This window comes from Bombus huntii, chromosome 17, assembly GCF_024542735.1.
Source record: "Bombus huntii isolate Logan2020A chromosome 17, iyBomHunt1.1, whole genome shotgun sequence".
Taxonomy (NCBI): Eukaryota; Metazoa; Arthropoda; class Insecta; order Hymenoptera; family Apidae; genus Bombus; species Bombus huntii.
Genome location: NC_066254.1, coordinates 3,815,355 through 3,834,163, shown reverse-complemented (window position 1 = coordinate 3,834,163; position 18,809 = coordinate 3,815,355). Strand labels below are relative to the sequence as shown.

At 38.2% G+C, this 18,809-nt stretch overlaps 1 protein-coding gene across 15 annotated transcripts in view; it reads right to left on the bottom strand.

Moving 5' to 3' along the window:
• LOC126874937 (zinc finger protein rotund) overlaps positions 1-16,239 on the bottom strand; it is a 406,667-nt gene extending 390,428 nt beyond the window's left edge. For 7 of the 15 annotated variants that reach the window (XM_050637446.1, XM_050637443.1, XM_050637448.1 and 4 more), the window contains exons 1-3: positions 16,032-16,178; positions 15,583-15,837; positions 12,743-12,880 (exon numbers count right to left, since the gene is read on the bottom strand). The gene's annotated coding sequence lies outside the window, so the exon portion shown is untranslated. Of the gene's footprint in view, positions 1-12,742; positions 12,881-13,805; positions 13,949-14,035; positions 14,708-15,582; positions 15,848-16,031 lie in introns of those variants that run through there. The other 8 variants (XR_007693127.1, XR_007693129.1, XR_007693126.1 and 5 more) reach the window with 6 other exon arrangements.
• Between the last annotated feature and the right edge of the window lie 2,570 nt (positions 16,240-18,809).

Here is an 18,809-nt window from a genome sequence, read left to right as displayed (position 1 = left end):
GACACGTGCAAGAGTAGACAGGTCTTTCATCCTTTGTCTTTTCGTTTGTCTTTCTTTCTTCCTTTTGGTGATTCCTTTGGCCAAGAGCTTCGCTTTTATAGAGTTCGTTTAAGTTGCTCGTTCGGTAGGCTTTCTTGAATGTTGAAAGAAGTCGAATCAATTTTCAGGGGGTTTTTTTTACGAATTTGTTCGCGTTGACGGATTGCGAATTTAGCGTTGCGGTTGTTCCACGAAAGAAGATTGCGTGGCTTTCACTTGGAAGCTAATGAAAAATTGGTCCAATGTGCTCCCATTCGAGTTTTTCGAATTTTTCTCAAACGTTCTACGATAATATTACTTTTAGATCCTGATCGACCGAAGTAGTTGGTAGATCACCTCTTCCTTCTCTATATTGTCTTCTCTCTCCTCCATTATTTCCTCCTGCGCTCGATGCTCCTCCGTTTTTCTGCCCTCTTCGTGCTCTGTTTCTTCTAAAATTTCCATAAAGTGATTCTTCTTCATTTATACCCTCTCTTCTTCTATATTTGTTTATGTATTTCCACGCTTCTTGTTCCGTTTTGATCCTGTTGATTTTCTCCATTTCTTCTTCTCCGTGTCTTTCCTTTCTTCTTTTCCTCTACGAGCGCTTCTCTACTGCATTTTCCTTTCATAAACTTTGTCATCTCCCTTTTCCTCTCGTTCCACTCCTTGTCGTACCACACTTTCCTTATCTTCCTTATTCCTTCCACAATTTCCTTATCTTCACTTTCTTCCTTGGCATCGCTTCGTTTATCTTCTTCATTTCTGTCCACATTTCTTCTACTGTTCTTCCATCGCAGGTCCGATCTTTACGTTCCTCCAAGCATTTTTCCACACTTTCGTTTGTCCATTCCCTTTTCTCCTTCTCTTCTTTTTTCTTTTCCCCGTTTCCTCGTACTTCTATTTCTAACGGCATGTGGTCCGACTCTGTTCTTTTTCCTACTTTCGTGTCAATTATTTCTTCTGATCGACCGAAACAAATCGATCAGAAATTACCATGCAATTCGCGTAATTTGGATTTGGAAATATCCTACCACTTCTGATTGCTCCGTTTCTTTTATATCTCGGCCATCGAATTCCATTTATATTCGTCAATGGCAAGGAAATGATTTATCGAGCGATTTATATACGATCATGTAGCAGCATGACGCGAGCAACTTTTTCCTATCGTTCAATTAATTACTCGATAAATATCCATTGCTTCGGACGTTGGACTAACAGCCTGAGCAATTATTACGAGCTATATATGGAATTAATTGTTAGTAAGAAATGTCTCGTATCAATAAATTCATCGGATCACGCTGTTCCATTAACATCACCTCGCCAGCCGAAATTAGCACCTGCACTCGAGAGGCTATTTCATACGCTGAACCGGCTAATACGCGATGGTATGTATCAATGACGTTTTACGCTGCTTAATGACTGTATTACGCTGTAGCGTTAGCTCAAGAGATGCGCATCGATAGAGAGAAAGTGACGCGGATATGGCAGAAGCTAACGGGCCCGTTTCGCCACAAATTAGCGTCGTAAACGCGCGCCTTGATATTTCATTTGCAACAATGTCGCGTGAAATAAACTCGCAGGGAAGACGCTTGAAACGTGTGCTCGTATTTGCGTAATGCAGAGCTTAAGCTTTCGATGGCGAAATAATTCGTAAAGTTTCCGTAAATAAAGGAAGCATCGGGTCCAAGGTAGTTGACTCCAAGCAATTGATAAGACGATAAAACAAATAAATTTCCTAATACCAGGCAGTCCAACTATCGATGAGCTTATCAAGCAACGAAGTAACGTGTGAATGTTAGATAATGAAAAAGCTCGTGTGCAGAAGATTTTCGATCGGAACGACCAATTAATAGGATGATAAAAAAAGCAGATTTCTGTCGTTCGTACTTCCGTAGTTTCGTAATTCCGGGCTCGAAATAGTAACGAGTTTATCAAGCAGCGAAATAATGTGTCAGAGTTACGTAAACGAAGGAAATTGCCATGTCCAAGAGATTGTCAATTCTAACGACGAGTCGAGTCTAGCCAATTAATAGGATGAAAAAACGCGAACAAGTTTGTGCAGTTTGTACCGTTCGTATTTCCGTAATTCCGTGCTGCGACTGTTAACGAGTGAAATAACATAGGAAGGTTATGCGAATAAAGAAATTACTATACGCAAGATGTTCTTCGATTCCAACGACTCTGGACTCGACTCTGGTCAATTTTAATACGACGACAGACGCTGAAGAAATTCTGCTTTTTATTTCAGTCGCCAAGTATTCTTCAGACCCGCTAGATTCAATTAGTTATCTAAATTAAGTAATATTCACTTATTTATAATACTTATAAATTATCTATAATAAGTATTAACTTATTATAAATAATTAGCCACGTCACTGCGCCACGCCGGAAAAAATTACGGAAAATTCTCAATGCGAGGATTGATTGTAAATTTTAATAAATAAAAAAAAAGTATTCTTCAGATGTGAGAGATCACGTTTGACCCGTTTGTCAGCCTATATCAGTTTATTGCATAGACCATTTTAAAGAATTCCACGAGATATAAAATAATTTAATTTCTTATTTGTTTCTTCCAGACAAATAATTTTTTCTTTTCTCCTCTGTTATAGAGAATGTATGAAGTATTAACTTATTATAAATAATTAGCCACGTCACTGCGCCACGCCAGAAAAAATTACGGAAAATTCTCAATGCGAGGATTGATTGTAAATTTTAATAAATAAAAAAAAAGTATTCTTCAGATGTGAGAGATCACGTTTGACCCGTTTGTCAGCCTATATCAGTTTATTGCATCGACCATTTTAAAGAATTCCACGAGATATAAAATAATTTAATTTCTTATTTGTTTCTTCCAAACAAATAATTTTTTCTTTCCTCCTCTGTTATAAAGAACGTAAGACGCGATGTTTGCGAAGTAACATTGTCTACTAATCTTTTTTTTTTTTTTTTATTTAGTTGTTTACATTCACAATTTGTCCGATTTGGACATCTGGTAGAATTTTTTGGCTGTTTGGTTATCATGTGGGTGGCTGTACCATCTTCGTGTTCGTTAGGTTGTATCCCTTATGAGATCTGCTGGGTGTTTCCTTTTTAGTCTTCTTTTCTATGCTCGATGCGTCGATCGTTTCCGCTGCCAGCCGGTTCGGCTGCGTTGCTATTCTCACCGATCGTTTCGAACAGTAAATTTTCGATAGACTCCACGAAGAATTCGGATGTCATTTACTGCACCTACGACCAGTCCTCTGAAGCAGGGCAAATGGATCAGACGATCTAACAGCAAAGTGGAATAACATGATAATCGAACGATTTAAATTCGGCGAAATCGAGCGAAAGGTTGCGCCGATGGAAGATTAACAGCGGACGAATTACGAAAAGCGCGGGAAAAGCCGAGCATCGGGAAACTCGGTAGTAGAGGAAAAAAATTGAGTAACACAGATTAAAGGCGGAGACTGGATTCTCGTTGTAGTCGTACCACGTCGACGGTGCTTAAAAAGCGCCCCCTCGGCGCCGCGCGAGAATACAAACGCGACAAAAAACTCCCCCTCGAGAAGCTCCTCGGGATTCCCAACAGTCGCCCTAAAACCGACCACCCTAAAAGGGCATCCCTCCGCCCTTCTAACTTCCTGCCTGGCCGCCACTGCTGCTTTACCGACGTAGGGGACCCGATCGAGGAAACTTTTCCGTAGAACAGGCTACCTTCGTCCGATGTCACGATCACCAGCAGGTCGAAGGGTAGAACCGGCTTCTCGCAAAAATTACGCTATCCTTTTCCATCTTCGGTTAGTTCTTCTTTATTTAGTTGCCAACTAGTAGCGAGTCAGCTTCGGCGTCTTTGCAGTCTTTCGAAATTAATTCGAAGGAAGAATATCGTTATCTTTCGTTATTCACGATGAGAAAAGTTGTACGAGTACGGCAGAGAGTTAGATGGGAAGGGTGGACGATATTATTGGCGGAAAATTGAGGAGTTAAAGTGGCCTCTATGAAAATTTAAAGGTTTCTTCCTTTTTTTTTCTTTTTCGCATTCTTTTCGAGAGATGCCGCGGTCTCGTCGCCTTACATCAACCGCTCGTTGTTCCTTAATTAAATTGACTTTTTGACTACGATGCAATTACCGCGTCGTGAATAAAGCCGGAAAGAAAATTCTCTGACCCAGAAAGCGTTGCTGAAAAATTGCCGTGGTTAAGCATGACGAAGAACCGCCATTTCTTTTCTTTTCTCTAACCTTTTCTTTTTTTTTTTCCACTCCCGCCCTCCTCCTCCTGCTCCTCCTCTTTCCCGCTTCTTTTTTTCCTCGCCCTGTTTTCGCAGATTAAAAGTAAATTTCGGATTTACGCGTGCCCACCGGCATCCGGAAACCGCTCGATCCGAATATTACGGTCGGTTTAATGAGAATTTACGATAACAAACCTGACTGTAAAAATCGATCGCGGTTCCAGCTATCGTACCGGTTCCACTCGAAATGGAGAGTGAAATGCCCGCTTCGAATCATTTTCATTGGCTCTTTGATAAACGCTGGCGACCTGAGCTTCGAAAAATAAGAGAAATGGAACTAAGGCTGAATGTTACGTAAGCGAAAACTCCGTCCTGAGTACGTAATTCCTGCTAAATTATAAGTTTCTTCTCGCTTCGTTTTTTTTTCTTTTTTTTTTTTTTAAATCCAACATATACGCTGGATATTAACATTTCTTTTCAAGCAGCAACATCCCGTGTTACGATCGATAAAGTGTTTTCGGCACACGCGTATATCTGGAATTGGACCGGCCGCATTTCGTATTCATTGCGTGGAATGAGCATTAATGGGGAAAAAATAATAATTCATCAAAAGTGCGGACAGGTTTTCGTGCTAACGACCTCCAGTCACGAATCCAGCATTCCTGCGTAATGAATCAAGATGGTGACACAAAGTGGCGGCACCCTACTGACCCTAATGCGTACGATCGCGTTAAAAAGAATAAAACGCCGGGAAGAAGGAGACAAAGAGCTGTGTAACAATTGGCAAATTTTCTATTGCTTCTCGATATTTCTATATAAAAGACAAAAATATAGATATACAGCTACGCGAGAGGATCTCTTAGTCTGGCGAAGAATGCGATAACAGAGGCACTACTAGCAGGAAAATAAGACGAGATCGTGCAGTTTTCGATAGGAAACAGATAAGAAAGTTATTTACAAAAGATATTTGCTGGAGTTGTAGGGAAACGGTGGATTAGCAATTACGTACACGTATCAATTCACACGATCTTCTGATCTACATCCCGTTAAAGTTATCTGGGATAAATTAAACAGGAAGCTAATAGCAGATTGATTGATTATTATTATTCATTTCTCTAAGATTTCGATAATTCCTTAGGAATCTTTAATCTTGCTCGTTAATCCGCCTTCACGTCGTTCGGTTTCCAGCTGCAGCTTTATCGTAGAATATGATAGTTTGCAACAACAAGTGTCGATGTTCGAAGATATTTCTAGAAAACAAGGTGTTTCTTATAAAAAGCCATAAGAATATTGTTCCTCCGTTTGTCACGAACAAACATGTTCGATTGTTTTCTTTTTTCTAGTTTCTTAAGGCACAAATACCAAGCAACACATTACGTAAAAAACAGGTAATCGCTACGTAATAGGATGACACGTGTGATTTTTTCGCCAGGAGCCGCGTCCTACTTGTCGCTTGGCGCGAGAACGTTTGCACAATGATAAGCAAGTCCATTTCTGTATCATCGCTAAGTGTCCTAACTTTCCGATGATACGATAGACGATAGGCGATCGTTTAACACTGCACATTAGTTTACACCAGTGAATATTCCTTAGCCGTCTGAACGATGAAACGAAACAACTATTACATAATATCCACGTCATGTAACACCTACGCTCTTCATATTTGAACACTACTGCCGTGAAATCGCGTTGTTATTTTAAATATTGCATCGCTGGCTACACACGCAACCGCTAGAATGCGGATTTTTCTGCGTTTGCAGGAGATTCGAAAGCGAAAAATTCTGCAAAACGCGTGTGTATGAAATACCCAAAAGCATAGTGTTTTCCACTATACGATACGATACTTTGATATAATAATTTTATAATAGTTGATCGATGGAACGCAATTTTCTACCGAGATCCTATTTGTTTAATTATATTCTCAAACGCGTGAATTCGCATAAAAATGTCTGATTATTATGTTTCGGATGTTGGATGTAGTATATTCTGTAGAAAATCTGGAAATGTTAGCCAATTGTTTGGAACGGTTAAAAAATTCTACCAAGTGTCCAAATTGGACAAATTGTGAATGAAAAGAATTAAATAAAAAAAAAAATTGTTTAGTTGCGTAGGATATTTTTGAAATTAGTTCATTTCGATTCGTTAGACGAATGAAACTGATACGTGAAATTAAAAAAATTGTTAGGAAATTAGTTTCAGGTGAATTGTTTGGTTACATAAAGTTACATTTGGTTTTAAATGTTAGTGTATTTACATGTATTGATTCACGTGTATATGCGTTTAATACGTCTCTTACGAAATTAGAAATTCTCTGTTAAATAATCGTTAGTTACTTGAAGCACGTTAATAAATCATTTTGCTTCTTGCACAATTTACGTGCTTTTATTTTGGAGAAATAGCTGTATTTATATCATTCGTATAAATTAACCAAAATGTGCTGTTCAAGACCGAAGCTGGAGTATTTGAACAACAGAAACATTTATCTTATTATTATACTAAGCCACGTCACCGTAAATCAGGCACAGATTAAACCTTGATTCTACGACCTTCTACTATTTCAAAATATATTTAATATTACACGTCTTAGCTGCACTATATGTATTTAAAGCTACAACCTTGTAATGAAACATCGATATAAGACAAGAACGAAGGATTGGCTACTGAACGGGAAATAAAAATGATTTACAATATCGCGCGTTAACGAGGCAACAAACAACGAAGAGATTAGAACTAGTCAGATAAATTAGTCGCGTAAATAGAACATTTAGACGAATTGGGTAGAAAAGGACAAATAAAGAATAATTTACAATAGAGCTCGTTATTAATGAACATGAAACACAATGACGAAGAGATTAGAACGAGTCACGTAAATATAAGGAGCGAAGAATCGGCTACGAAACAGGAAATAAAAAATAATTTACAATTCACGTTAATGAACGCATAAAACGAATAAAGGAGAGATAAGAAGTAACCGCGTATAAACATAACAGCGATGAATTGGATAAAAAACAAGGAATAAAAAAATGATTTACGACAGTGTTCATTAATGTAGAAACAAATGACGAAGAGATTAGAAATATGTTAGTCACATAAAATTTCTCTGTTCGTTCCAATCGCTTCGCTACGTTCTTTCCACCTGCATTTCCAAGACGGACGAACGAAGAAGAAAAATCGGACGAGGAGGCTTAAATATATTCAGCTACGTGTACACGTGAAACGTCTTTTGAGTCGAAGCTCAGGGTCGACCACACCGGATACGGGGACACAAAGTTTCGACTCTACCAATTCCACAGGCTAAAGGAATTTCGAAGGCCCTTTCGGGATAATGGGCCATGGGACCGAGGGTTCAGACCTGTTTGAACCCGGCTCTCTGAACTTAGGCTACAAATACCACTGGGCGCCAATATTTCGAAGTAAACTCGACCCTTACACTTCAGGTAGGTCGCACAACCTTTCGACCAAGCTTAGGCCCGTTCAACCACGAAATCGTAGACTTCGCCGATCAATGACCAAACTTTCCAAGAACTACGATTGTAAAGCTGTAAAATGTTTGAAAGCGAAGGAAAAATATCTACTTTATTACCAATACATATCTGTTCCTGCTAGAACGAATAATTTTTAATTGATCAGAAGGACTTGAAGAAAGAAGAATATCTACTTTGTCATCGATATTTATTTCACCATTAAATCGATGAATAGTTGTTTCTGTCGGAATGAATAATTTTTAATTAGCCAAAAAGGTGAGCTTGAACTTGAAGGAAGAACACTTTGTTATCAATTCGATGAATATTTCTTCCTGTTAAAATGAATAGTTTTTAATTGACCAAAAAACTTGAAAGGTTTGAACCTGAAGAAAGAAGATCTGCCTTGCCTTTGTCGATAATCTACTTTCTTATTGATCCAATGAATATTTCTTTGCCAGGATGAATATTATTTATCGATCAGGAAGCTGAAAATGTTATAACTTGAAGAAATGTCATCGATACCCATTTTATCATTAAATCGATAAATAGTTATTTCTGTCGGAATGAATAATTTTTAATTGGCCAAAAAGGTGAAGATACTTGAACTTGAAGGAAGAAAACTTTGTTATTAATCCGATGAACATTTATTTCTGCTAGAACGAGTAATTTCTAATTCGTCAAAGAGTGGAAGATTGGTCGCTAATACTAAGAAACGCTTATTCCTGCAAAGCCGCCATCGATAAAAATTATCTGTCGAAGGAGAAATTCTGTTCGCACCGAGGACGAAAGAATTAAAAATAAACTACAAAAGAAGAGACGGATATGGTAAAAAGTATTTATAAAAGGTATTTTTTTAACAGAGAAAAATTGACAAAAAGATGACAAATGACAGTTTCTTCCACCCGTGTTATATCTACAATTGTTATCTGCTTTGTTGTAACATTCAAGGCTAATGTTTTTAAAAATGTATCGTCGTTTCTGAACAAGGGAAAAAATGTGCTATACTTGAAATCGATTTTCGCTATTCCAAGGGAGAAATCAAAGTTCGCCTGCGGAGAAGAGGTCGTCTCCTTTTAAAGGGTCATGAGGTCACATTAAAGTCGAGCTCGTGTTACGCACACCCTTTTCGTCCTATCTACGCACACGTAGCTTAAAAATGCGGACGAGTCGGAATAAGGTCGATTTCGGCAAACAAGTGCAACCCTCGGTGACAATAGAATCCTTTAAGACCGCGGTTAAGCCACCTTGCACCTACAAAACGGGGTACAAAGGCTTCCGTAACTAGCTAAAAAGCCAGACGCCTTTTCTTTCAAGTACAATGCTTTGACCCCGTACGTTGCTCGGTTCACCGATAGAGTCAGTCGATTCACCAGCACAACCATCGCACGCACAACCATCGTGTTAGCGTTGTATTCGATAACTGTATGGATTATCGACACGTATATTAGCGTGCCAGTGTTAGGAGATTGTTTTAATCAACTAGTTGATCCAACGTGTCATGATTGTTTTCACCGAACATTTAGTGACTGTACATTCGAGTGTAATTTGTGTTAAAGTTTAATATAACGTAGAGACTTATCATTTGTTATGATGAAATTGTAATCAAGTTCGTACTAATATGGTTAGAAACTATATTACGAGTGAAACGATAAACTGTTTTTTCGTTTCTATGAAATTTGATATATTACAAAGGACATGGTAATTGTGCCGTTGCTGCGTTTTTATACATTTATAAAACTGCTTAGGCAATTGTGAAACATCTTTTAGCATATTACAATGTTAAGTCGCGAGATATATGAAATATTCGTCAGAGTGCAGCTCTGTAATATTTATGATAAAAGTTTTATTTGCCTGCAATGTTTCCATTTTAACAGAAATAAGGATCGAAATATGACATCCCTTCGTGGGTGGGACATGCAACATTAACAACAGAAAGTTCTGCATCTCTCCCCGTAGTAACATTCATACGCAGGTTTCGTAAAAGCTGAATGAAATTCCATTATACGCTTCGGGCTAATCTTCAATTACCCGCCATCCTTTTCGCTACTTAAATAATTTATCAAAAGGCAAGCTATAGAATATGTCTTTTGGAAAATGTATAAAATACAGGAAATTTATAAAAACCAGATCTCTCGGATTTGTCCTACGGCCACCAAGTTCAAAGCTTTGTGATTTCGCTGGTAAGAATACAATTATTTAAATTAATCAAACCGTGAACTCCTCGGTTAACGAAATCCTGTCTAGAAAGTAGGAAATACTTTTTACTCGAGTCGCGAGTATTTCGTGAATCGTAACTCGACACTTTCTAATTAATAAACAAAGAGACACGAAGACATCGCAAATTAATTTTCACTACTTGATACAAACACGACTGAAGAAATAGAAGCTGAAGGAGGATTTTTCATCGCTTCATCCAGATATCACAACGCCATACTTTGGATATCGTAGGCATTTTGCTGTTGTATCTTTGAGTTTCCCACGAATATATAAACGATTATTCAAAGAAATTCAAAATATACAAACGACGTTAATTTGGTCTTGTCGTATAAGCAGGTCAACAGGCGTAGCATTATTTGCACTGCGTGACAGCATTAAAAATGCAAAAAGATGGACTTGGCCTCGCCACGTCCAGTCGACGAGAGGAAATTATCATGAACGTTGCGTCAGTGTCGGATCAAAGTTCGAATTTCCACCATCGAATAACAGATCGAACTGTCTTCGATTCGTTCGCGTAAACTCTGCAAGCAAATACAGGCGCATTAGCAATTAACGTCGCGATATAACGCCAGCGCTACACATAAGCCTTCAGGTTAATTAGGTGAATATCGAATTCAGCTGCACACGCGTCTGTCAAAATTCCTCTTACATAAACTCCAACTGTACGACAGAAATTTCGCCAGCGGAAGCCCCAAGCTAAACTACCGTATGGCGCAAACAGTGCAGCGGGGCTAAGATTTAATTCGCCGAAAGCGCGGAGGTGCGGGTCATTAACGTAATGGTAAAATCATCCGCGCATCCCCGCTTAATCTTTCCAGTTGTAAAATCCTCACGTTCCTCGTCATCGATGTAACGCTGCAGAACGACCGGCAGAGACATCGTAGAACATCATCGCGAACTGTCGACGTCCCGTGGCGGAACGACGAGGACGAGAATTCTCTGCCTCGTCGCATCGTCCGAGTGCATCGGAACGTCCACTTAAAAATAGAACGCGCGGTCTTGATTCAATTTCAGAAGCCCGAATTACATCTGCCCGGATAAATTTGCGGTCGATCCGTTCTCGAAATCAATTAATAACGATCCCACCAAGTCATCCTGCGAAATATATCGCCGCAAAATCGTGATTAGCTTCGGTTAATAATCCACGGCCATTATGTATTTAATCCTCTGCTCGAGATAGTTCAAAGAATTATTAACCCGCGTATGGGTGTCGCTTGATAAATTATCGAGCATTTTACAGCGTAATGTAATAAATAAAACAAAGTATTTAACTGGTAGATAGGGAGGACGGCGAGTATATTCGTCATTCGCCGTATCGATCTGTTTTCGACGTAATAATTTCTTCATTCGAGGATTCATAATATTTTTAGGTATTTCTGTTAACGATAAATCACGTCATGGTTAAATGTGGAAAGGGTAAATTGACTTAAGTGAAATTGATTTATCTTTGTTACTTTTTTGTTTCGTGATTATGCAAGTTTCTAATTAAGGAATAATCTGGTTAATAGGTTAAGAGAAGAAAAATATTTCCTTCCGCGAAATTTCCAATTAGCTTGAAGATTTTGATATTTGAACTTATTTAGTAAAAACGGGGGGGGGGGGGGGGGGAAAGCGCGATAACGTGAATCGAGCGACGCCTGTGTTTCCAAAAATGGCCAATTTTCACCTTCCGCCTCAACCTCGAATCGAAATCCAATGACGAATTTCGATAACGTTCAAACAGCACTATAATTCCGTGAGAGTAAAAGAGAATCCATTTCGTATAATTTTACGTGTAAACTGTAATATACTATAATATTGCCTTTCGTATATAAAATATATATGAACACGTTTTTCGTATTCCATTATCGTGCACGTATATCGTTTGTATAGAGCGACATAAAGGTAAAAAGATATTTTCTATTCGAACGTTATAACGTTAATTAATTAAAATGTCACTATACTATATTTTTAAGAATCCATGATATTTGCCGAGAAAATTATTTCCGTTTCACGAAGCTGGTTGCCTGTGAAAATGTGCGCCGGTATTTATACGGCGACCCGAGTTTACCAGGCAACGTACAACACCTCAGACGAATGGAGAGGAGAAATGCGCGCGGCTGCAGCGAAAAACACTGCAAGGACGCACGCCGGATGCTCATCCGTACATGCTGGCCGACATTCAACAAGTGACTGACACTGATGTCGCGCGAACGATATCCTACATCCTCTACCCTACGAACCGACAGGGTTGCATCGACAGGAACGCGGAGCGGGGTCGATCGTTTTTCCCCGAAAGGTCAAGAACGAATGAAAAAAAAGTTGTGTTCTTTCGCTATTTCTATGCGCCGGCCCGCCAAACGAACAGAATAACGAGCGCACTAAAATACTTGAAATAGCCGGCGTTGAACCGCATAGTCGCGCAACCTCAATATCAGCAACAGTAAAACAACTTTTAGACGTTCCTCGTAAAATGTAATAGAACGCTTCGAAATCGTTTAATAACCCCTTCCCGATTGTGAACTCGATTAAAAAGTCCGCTTTCGTACAAAACATGCAAAATCACACAAGATTGTTCGGGGCAGATGTTAATTAACGACGTGAAAAGAACGTACTCATATATTCGTAGGAAAGAAAAAAATGAAATTCGAATGTCTGTCGTTGTTGCGGTTCTTGTTATTAATTCGGTGAATATGGTTGGATGTACGATTATCGAAAAAAAAAAAAAAAAAAAAGGAAGGGAGAAAGAATGAAATCCGTAGCGGATTTCAATAACAATCAAAACACGGGCGTAACAAACGAGATGCGACGGGTTTAATAATTTACCAATTGAAAGTGCAATTACTCACCGTGCTCGCCGATAATTTCAAGTGACTGAAGGGCCCGTGAGACATACGGAGTGTATCTCAAGGGTTAATTCTGGCCGGTATACCGTTGCCGAGATTTCCAGCCGATCAATCATTGACTGGTTACGCCAATGCAGCCACCTATAAAGCCACCAAAAATTAACGTGAAGCGATAATTGCCGCACCTATTCCTCGAAATATGTATACGCGATCAGCCTTGTTCATGCCTCTCCGCGATCTCTGCACTTACGAGTGAGTTCGTGCATATCGGCGTGAACGCCGTGAAACTGCGTCGTTACTTTCCGGTTATGACTCAAATAATTAATAAAACTAAATTTTCATTCTACCTAATTAAATTCAAATTTCATTACGCTGAAAGTTTCGTTTGAACACGGACAACGTGCCTCCCATTCTAGCAACGTCTAGTAACGCGGATTAACCTAAATGCCATATTTTTTCGTTTACTAGTTCAAGTATGAAATAACTTTTACTTTTTCTTGCATGCGTTTCTTAATACTGTACATAAATTTCATTGAATGAATATATACATCGACTATAATTTCATTACAGACGCATAATGATACTGATCGACGTCATGAAATAAATAAATATATATGTGTGTATAATGCGATAAAGAGAAAGAGGCAAACACAATGGCACGTTCGAAATAAACGATTAGCTACGGAATTTTCTGACGATAAATTCAAGTTCATTGCGTATTAAATAAAAAATACGTTTATTTAATAATCACCGTAAGAAGCTTTATATTAAAAAATTAAGATCCAATTCATGTATTAAAAATAAGAAGATAATGTATCTGATTATTATCGTAATAAAGATAAACTAATGGTTATGCACAGCAAGTAAGCATGTACGCTATTCTATTGATTGTTATTGTTTAAAATGAGACGACTTTATATAGTGTTAATTGTAAAAAGTAGATTAACACAAAGATGAAATACATTTGATATAATCATCGGTCGTTTTTAAAATATATATATCTACACAGAATAAGAACATGTATGGTAGGTACGCGGTATTTATAATTAACGATCGAACAACATACTCGCCATCAGTAGTTCTCTGTGTTCGTTAATGTACGCTGATTTCCGCTGTAACTTCTTTATCTAACCTTCAAACCGGTTGGCCATCGTTCATCGTTATGTTGAAAAATTGCATAGTCGAATTGATTAACGAAGAAGAACAAAGCTGCTACGACAAATACAAGTTCTTCTCAAACTGTTCAATTAGACATATCGAATCGAATATCGAGAATTATATTACAAATAACCTAACCTCGAAACGCATTCATTTACTCCTGCGCACCATCGACCATCAGACGATGGCGCTGTTTCTGCAATTCTTGACAAGCACATATATATTTCTTCCGCGTCGCCACAATTTCGAAATTGTACGTTTTCTTTGTCGCTTGAATCAACGTACGGCGCAAATTGAGGATGTTCAAGGAACTTTGAAAAATATCGCTTCATAATTATATCTTTGGAACGCAGCTTTCGATTCTCGAACTCGCTTTGTATATCGAACGATATCATTGGTGGAGTTCAGGTAATGGCGGCGCTCGCTGCACGGGGCCCATAGGCGCGTAAATATCAGCACGGATGAGCGCCAACGAGCAAAGTAAAGAACTGGCTTTACTCTCTACTCATCTCGAAACAGAAGAGAAAGAGGGATAGAGAAGGAAACTAGTGACAAAGAACGAAAAAGAGGGGCTAGCAAATAGAAAAAGAGAAAATCGAGGGGCCGTCATAATTCCTTGAATTGAACGGCGGGTTATTCTCCACCAAGGTTACACCGACGTAGAGGTTGAACGAAGCAAGCGGGCCAAGCAAGCAGGCTAGCAACCTAGCAGGCAGACTAGCATGCAAGCAAGTAAGTAAACGAGCAAGGCAGTCAGGCAAGCCAGGCAAGCAGACAGGCAAGTTGGCTGGCAGTGAGACGCAGAGAGAAAAGCGAAAGAGGGGGCACATGACGAGTAGGATGAGAAGAGGTTGGGTAAGAGAGGAAGGAGGAAGGTAGGGAATCGATAGAACGACAAGGACGGTGCGCGAGTATATACCGCAGCACGGCAGCATCAGGCGTCGTCGGCGGTATATGGAGTTGGATCAGACGGGTGGAGAGAGAGGAGGGTAAAAACGTTTCGAGGCGTCCCTGTCTGGCGGCGCCACCGTTGCGTCGCTGTAGAAACGTGGTACCAATGCTGCTGATGGTATATGTGTGTGAGTTAGCGGTAACGATATAGAATAAGGGAATGTTAGTGGTAGTAGGAGTACGGTGGGGGAAACGTCAGGCTGGCAGGCTCGTGGGAGAGAGAAGTGAACGGCGGACAACGAGAGCTCATGGGGCGACAAGGAAGGGGATTGGTCGAAGCGTCGGTACGACTGGGGGGAGGAAGGAGGGCAACACGATCAGGTCGGCAGGCGGGTGAGAGAAGGAAGAATAGAGAGAGAAGGGGAGAGAGAGAGAGATGGAGGAAGAAACGTTGATGTCGAGCAGCGAGGTGAGCGAAACAGAATGAGGAGGGGAGTGGACGGGCGGTTGGTCGACAGCATGGGAGAGGGTCAGAGGGGTAAGGGGAGGTAGAGCCGACTTTATGCAGCTGCGGGACGATAACAACGATGGGCTACAGGACCGCCGCTATAGCTGGGGAAATGCCAAATGGGCTACAGGACTGTGCCGGCCTAGCTGTACGTTCGCTCGCTCGTAGTGGCATGGCGGACGGGCGGTAGAGAGAAGCAGGCAGGAAAGGCGGGAAGGAGAAAGGGATTTCAAGCGGTCGTCTCTTCTCGTCTGCCTCTGCGCTCTACCTACCTATGTATACCTACCTACCTACCCGGCCCGGGTGCTCTCTCCGGGTACTCTTCTCTCCACTGCCTGGAACGTACCGTCCTGGCCATACCTAACCTCTACTGTTTTCTGCGGCTAGCGCCCTTGCTGATGTTCCTCAACATCGGAGCACGTAGCCGCTTACGCAGACTTCGATGTCATTCATCTTGAGCGAGGTCGATTATTGTTCTCTTTCGGGTACCTTATGTCCGCACGAGTATGATGTCACGCAGTACTTAGGAGCACAGCAGCCTCTGTTAAAAACCATAGAAAAATATTGAAAATTATTCCTCTTCACTTAATTGGTTGAATTTGTCAAAAATTTTATATTAGTTTATAATAAGTTTAATTGTTCGAAAATGGACAACCTTTTCGAACGAATACGTATAACTTTTTGAAACAAAATATCTGTGCCAATGTTCAGACTAAGGTTATGTAGAGTACGTACTAATATTTTGCTATGTATGTTTTATATCGTTGAAATGGGAGTAATTTTCCTCTTCATTTAAAAGAAACGACATTCGTTACTTAAAATAAAATTTCTCTTATAATTAGTAATACCAACGAAATTTTAGAATCGTATAATAAACGTTATATTAATAAACACCAAGAGAAGTTGAGTTCACGGTTTTATAAAGCATATTATGACTTCTATGTAGCACAAAGAATACAAGCAATAACGTAGATGGTACGTGAGGAATGGGGGAATTGTATATACATATACAAGTGAAACGAGAGTGTATTCTTTATATATATGTTATATATATATATACATATATATATAAAGAATACACGACCCGTAAAAATCCATATTTAAAACACCAGGACTTCACCTTCATGAGAGAAATTAATAATTCGTCCCTTTTCTTTTTTTGCTTCACAGTTTTATACCAGCCTGTCCAGAGTTCTATCTGGGAAATTTAGATTTCGTTGGAATTTCAAAAAACCATCCGAATCGATAATTCACTGTTAGAGACGAAAGACTAATTTTTTCAAATGATCGTACCTAATTCACTCATCGTTGCCAGGCACGAGAAAAAGTAACGTTCGATTAATGCAATACAAGAGAAATCTAACTTTATCATGTGTTTGAATTTGCCGCTGATTGCTGTAGGTGGATATATAGAGGCGCGAGAACAGCATGCTTTCGACAATCGTCAACGAGATACGTCGGTCCACGCAATGACGTCAGAGGCTGGTCCAATCCTGTCGAATACGTCCGTGGCCCGATCTCACCCTATTGAGCGAGAGAGAAAGGAAGATGCGGTGTGTACGTATATAAGGTAAGCTAGACAAAGATGGAATGGCAGGTATATAGATATCGACAGGGAGGAAAGAGACAGAGAAAGAGAGTCGCAGAGGGACGCAAGAGCCAGCAAATAAGAGCACAGTCCGACAAATAGAAGGAGAAGACAGTTCGAGTTCCGCTCTCCTGCTCTTACGAGACGTTGTGCACGCTGATTCAAGCCTTGCGATATTGTTGCCAGAATTGTTCGTTATAATTTACAATGTTCAGAATATTCCTGATGTGATCGTTGAGACAAATCCTGATTTTCTATGACATATGACACGCTCGAGCACAAATACATATAAGTATTTTTCATACATGACAAATTATTTTTCATGCAAAAGAACGAAAGAGGTTATGCGACAACGATTGAGAGAAGAAAGTATCAAAACACCTACATATTTTCTATTCTATTCAAATGTCTAAACTAGAAGTTTATTAAATGTTATAGCTTTAACAGACACGATTGATGACGTAAAATAATTTTAACTGTGTTTTATATTTTTACCGTTCACAAATTACGAAAGAGATTCAATGCTAGCTTGATGTTAGAGTTAGAATTTAAAATTTCCAGTAAAAATCCCGTCTTTCGAACTTCATTGCATATTTATCGACTAGCAGTAATAAATGGACTTACAAATTAGTTCTCTCTACAAAATTGTTTATTGCCACTGCGAACTAAAACGGTCAATTACTAAAAGACAGATACGTGCATACTCAAACAGAAAACGATACAAGTGTTTCATTCGAAAATTAAACGTGTGAAGTTATTAGCAATAAATTATGATAGTAAAGTAAAATTATTAATGCGCACCTCATGTACACATGATATTTCCAAAAGTTTTGTATTATTATTGAAATTATTGAACTTAATTGTCATAATTAAAAATTTAGTATCTGTTTTTTTGGTATTATAGTAATACCGTGTTTATGAAATGAGATATTATTTCATTTTTCAAATTATTAATTAGAAGTTAGTAAAATATTCAAATTTGCAGTAACCTCAATATTATAAATTCAATATTGAATTCAAAACTTTCAATAAAGCCTTCATATGTTTAAAATACTTGTATATCATGAAAATTAGGCATTATTATATAAACTTTTAGAGAGCTTTAGAAAGGGAGATTTAGAAAAGTTTTCTACATTTTATTATTTGAATGTTTTTTTATGTGATTAATAACTCCATATTTAACATTATTATATCTTTTCCAAACTACAAATATAAATAAAAACATATAGTATAACACGAATTGCAATATTTATTATATAAACGAAGTTGAAATAATTTTAAATATAGAATAAATATAATCATCGGGAAAACTGATAAATATAATGTTAATTTTAATATTAATGAGTACATAAATGCAAAGACATAATAAATTGTTAAAAAGTATATTATAATATAAATTAATAAAAATTTCATGGTTCGTAGATTGATTAAACTCAACATAAAATTAAAATCTATAAATATACGAAATTAGCAATTATATGTATATACATATAATATAAAACTTATTGTAACAATATATACTATTATTAGCTAAAGAAAATAACGATAAACTATTAAGATTGCTAAAAAAACATTGCTAATTTATGTTGTATTTAAATTATACATAAAAATTTATTTTTAATAATAATAATAATGCACGTTTAGTTTTTTTGTTTCGTCAATTAAGATCAATAATTTCTATAATAATGTAATTAAAGAAGTATTCTTAGTGAGCATATACATATGTATATATAAAACACAAGGGAGCAGTGAGAAAGTAGGTTTGGCATAGCCTACGAATAGGAATTTCTGATGTTCTAAAAGAAGCTTACATAAATATTGAAATCTGAAATATTTATCTAAATATCTTTGTGTGTTACACAAAAAAATGGGAATAATAAAAATTAAACGCACATTACGTGCAAAAATGAAAGTAAATATTATTT